The following is a 4,567-nucleotide window of genomic DNA, read 5'->3' as shown; positions in this document are numbered from 1 at the left end:
GGGCAGGGGCAGGTGCGGGAGCGGAGACAGAGGGGTTCACTTCGTCTAAAAAAAATACTGTGTAAATAGGAAAAAATGAACATTTTTGCATATATACAAATTGTTGAATCTCCATGGCATTTAATTCCTCTTATTTAATATCTTGGCTGCGCCGCGGCTTGTAGGGATATTCATCACCATATCTATGCAATGCGTGCATGATTTCCATTTTGCGTCTTCTTATCTAAATCAAGATTGCAAAATGTCGTTATAGGGTACTAACGTATGCAGCAATAACGTTTGAAAAAGCGACGACATCTTATTTGATGAATTGTCTTTCTTCCTTCTTTACTGGTGGAACCAAGAATTCTAACGAAGGAGTTCAAAAAATATTCAAAAATGTCGCAACTAAGATTTAACCTATATCTCCCTCATAAATGTTGGAAAAATAAGTGTGATATCTCAAAAAGAAGTGTCTAAATATGTCTACATTCATACTATTCATATCATGTTTTGGTATTGATTATTGAATATTTTGCTAATAGGGTCAGATTATTTGAGAAGTATGTTTATCCAAATATGGAGCAATTCGTAACGGACAGATTGAATGGAATTCAATGTCTTTATTATCTTTTAATCCTCTGACCATCTATACTGCCCTTGAAATCTTAGCCTTTTTGTTTCTAATAAACACCTTTACCGTTGCAAGTTTTGTTCAGCTATTTCCCAGGTTCTTCAACTATATAAATTTCACTATTTCCTTTTGGGGGTGGTGAATAGTTGAAGGATACATACAATATCTTCTTCCTATATTCCAAATTGCTGGGTTTTATAATACTAATTAAATCTTTGTTAGATTCTGGCTCCTAGTTTTGTACTAGAAGAGCTTGTTGAATCTTGGGGATACACCCATACTGGGTGAAATATTCTTAAGGACAGTGTCCTAACTGACATGCCTCAAGCTATGAGATTGTTCAAGAATTCCCTACAATGTTCGTGATCGAATATTTTCCGTAAGATTTCCAACAATCTTAAGGATATCTCGCACTCTATTCTTACGGGAAATACCGATTATCAAGAAGACTAAAGTGACTGGTACATGAAGACAAGTGCACTCTCTTTTTGGTTTCTTGAAGATGGGATCATCCTATTTAAATCTGCATTCAAGATCCGTGCAATTACAGGGAAGGTTTCTAAATGCTTTCATAGTGCATTAGCAATTTTTCATGACAATGCTTTTGTTCATATATATATATATATATATATATATATATATATATATATATATATTCATGTGATTGCAGATTCAAATGCAAAATGTGACGAGATTGTGTCAAAGAAAGAGCATGGTAACAGTGAATGGCCAGTTTCCAGGGCCTAGAATTATTGCAAGAGAAGGAGACAGGCTTGTTATTAAGTTTGTTAACCATGTTCAATACAATGTCGCCGTTCATTGGTATGTAACAACTTTTACTATTGAAAGCTAATCGTGTTCCATGCTATTACGTTTGAAAAAAATGAGTTACCAAGAGAAGTTTTCAAAGGATTAACTTATATATACTGATGGTGTGAAGAAGTTCTACTATCAGTGTCTATTAACTTGTCGTAGTAGGTAACCTGACTTATTTTCTAGATTACTAGTCTCACTTTAATAGATATATCGATGGTTGCCTATAGTTATCATTTAAGTTATCAAATCTCTAATCTAAAAGATTTCTACAACATGACTGTAGGCATGGAGTGAGACAACTAAGAAATGGATGGGCTGATGGGCCTGCTTATATTGTACAATGTCCAATTCAGACAGGGCAGAGTTATGTGTATAATTTCACTAGCATTGGTCAAAGAGACACTTTATTTTGGCATGCTCACATCTCTTGGCTGAGAGTAAGACTCTATGGACCCATTGTTTTTCTTCCATAGAAAGTTGTTGCTTACCCTTTTCCACAATCCTTCAAGGAAGTCCCCATTCTCTTTGGTATACATTCAACTTAATTAATCTTTAAGTAATTATGTTACTCATTGCATTAGTTTATTGTCAAACATTAACTTTTAATCAACCACTATACTTAATGTATTTGGATTGTAGGTGAATGGTGGAAGGCAGATACAGAGAAACTAATCAATCAAGCCCTTCAAACAGGAGGAGTTCCAAATAATTCTGATGCTTATACCATTCAATGGTCTTCCTGGACTTCTCTACAATTGCTCTGCTAAAGGTAAATATTTCAAAAGTGATTTAAGTTTTATGTACTGATAGTGCAATTTAACTTATTATAGTAGGTCGCTTATTATTTTTATCAAAATGCTGATTCTCTTTAGCTCTGGAACTGAATCATTTCCTTGTATATCATAGAGACTTACCTATAATGATCTTATAAATGATCGATCTGATTGTATAAGTGTCTTTTACACCGTAAGCTCTTTGAACATAAACTCTTGCAAAAATCAATAAGAAAGGAGTATATGCTACTCCAGTATTTATCCTCTTATCCTTTGCATAATTAAGATTTGGTCACATATTTTCATGTAAACATAGTAACTTACTTTCATATGTGTTGCAGATACATTCAAATTGAAGGTGAAACCAGGGAAAACATATCTACTGAGAGTAGTCAATGCTGCACTAAATGATGAACTTTTCTTCAGCATAGCAAATCACAACCTTACTGTTGTAGAAGTTGATGTTGTTTATGTGAAACCATTCAAAACCAACACAATTCTTTTAAGACCAGGAAAAACCACAAATATCCTTTTGAAAGCCAAGCATTTTACCCTAATGCCACCTTCCTCATGGCGGCCCGGCCTTACGCCACTGGTCCTGCTTCCTTTGACAGTTCCACCACCACTAGAATCTTATAATATCATCAATCCTCTACTAACACCAAGAATAGCAATAAATTTCCTTTGTTAAAACCAAAACTCCCTATATTCAATGACACCACTTTTGCTACAAGTTTTGTCAAGAAAATCAGAAGTTTAGTGTAATGACCCGTTTGGTCGTTATAGCACTTTTGATCCATTTACCCTCGTTGACCTTTTCCCGAGCCCTATTAGTAAGATTTTGACCACGGGGATGGGTGATACAGTTCCCGTGGTGATCGAGCTAGATTTATGATGTCTTTTGTGAAATAGAGCCTTAAAGTGAAAACGTTTGACCAATAGTTGACTTTTGGGTAAACGGACATTCTTCAAAAATTCGTCGATTCCGAGAGGTCCGGATGGTCGATTATGACTTAGTGGGATGTTCAGTTCGGTTTTTGAGGCACTCGGGAGCGTTTTGGTTTATTGGTTGGAAAGTTGATCTTTGGCCATTGGGTGTTGATCTGGTCAAATACACTTCCATTGGGAATTCCGAGACCACGAGTGAGTCCGTAGAATGTTTTTATCTATGGTTGGATGTATGGTTTTTATCTGGGAGGTCTCGGGTGATTGTCGGATTTCGGGATTGAGATAGTGAAAAATAAGAAGTTTTCTGGTGTCTGTTGTCCGCGTAATGGCACCAGTTGCGCTATAGCGTTCCTCGTCCACTATGGCGAGTGTGTGGAGTTTTGTGGTGAGTCGCCACAGCGGACAAGAATCTGCTGTGGTGGAGTCGTGGTAGCGAGCATGGGTCGCTGGAGCGGGCCCACTGTAGCTGACCAGGACGCTCTGCAGCGGGTGACGTGACCAGAATCCTGTTTAATTGCCTAGTTAAAACCCTTCATTTCCTATCACTTCAGTTATTATTCCTAAGCATCTTTGAGGCGATTTAAAGGAGTTCTTGGCTGATTTCTCTTATGTGTAAGTTCCCTAACTTAGAATTCATTGTTCTATAGAACTTAAGAAGGAAGATGGATTTTGATGTCTATTTCAGTATTTGAGTTTAAGTCCTTCTAAATGAGATTTGTTGGTAGATTTGACTAATCTAAGTATGGAATTTGATAATTTAGTAACTAATAAGCTTGAATCTTCTATTATTGTTGATGAATTGAAAGATTGAAAGTTAAGGTTTATACCCATATTGGGGGTTTTGACTTGAATGATGAAATTGACCTATTCTTGAGTTAATCTAGCAATTGAATTGTGGCATTGAACTTCTAGAACGTTGGGTTACCAATTTCACCTTTGAAATACCCGTTTTACCCTTGTGGACCCTTTTTCCCCCTTTTCCATAATTGATTTTGATTCGAAGGATAGTATAACAATATAGGTATTGTTCATCCTTATTTCTAAATTAGAATTCGATTATGGATAGACTTTGAGTACTTGGAGGCTCTCCGAAAAGGCAAGGCGAAAGTGTGATTGTTCGTGACTCCCGCTTGGCTACCAGGTAGGTTACGACTTACCTTATGGTTAGACTTCGGTTAGCGAAGCATATATAGAGTTAGTGAGTGTTGGAGAAAGCATGTTACGCCGTCGGATATGAAGTTGGGATGGATTACCTAGGTTGGTATTGTTGTGTGATCTATTGGTTTGTCGCCATATGTGTGATATTCAACTTGATGCTTAGGTTCCTTATCATGATTGTGAAACCGTATCTCTCATTTATTGGGATTATCCGGGGATGGGAAATTTTTACTTATTCTTGATAGTGGATTTTGTCCAA

At 36.6% G+C, this 4,567-nt stretch overlaps 1 pseudogene; it reads left to right on the top strand.

Annotated features, from left to right (window-relative positions):
• The first annotated feature begins 1,274 nt into the window (after positions 1–1,274).
• Positions 1,275–3,862, top strand: LOC132058488 (laccase-17-like; annotated as a pseudogene).
• The last annotated feature ends 705 nt before the right edge of the window (positions 3,863–4,567 follow it).

The sequence above is a fragment of the Lycium ferocissimum genome, chromosome 5, assembly GCF_029784015.1.
Source record: "Lycium ferocissimum isolate CSIRO_LF1 chromosome 5, AGI_CSIRO_Lferr_CH_V1, whole genome shotgun sequence".
NCBI classification, from domain to species: domain Eukaryota; kingdom Viridiplantae; phylum Streptophyta; class Magnoliopsida; order Solanales; family Solanaceae; genus Lycium; species Lycium ferocissimum.
Note: the sequence above shows the minus strand (reverse complement) of the source record. Positions and strands in the feature narration are given on the sequence as shown.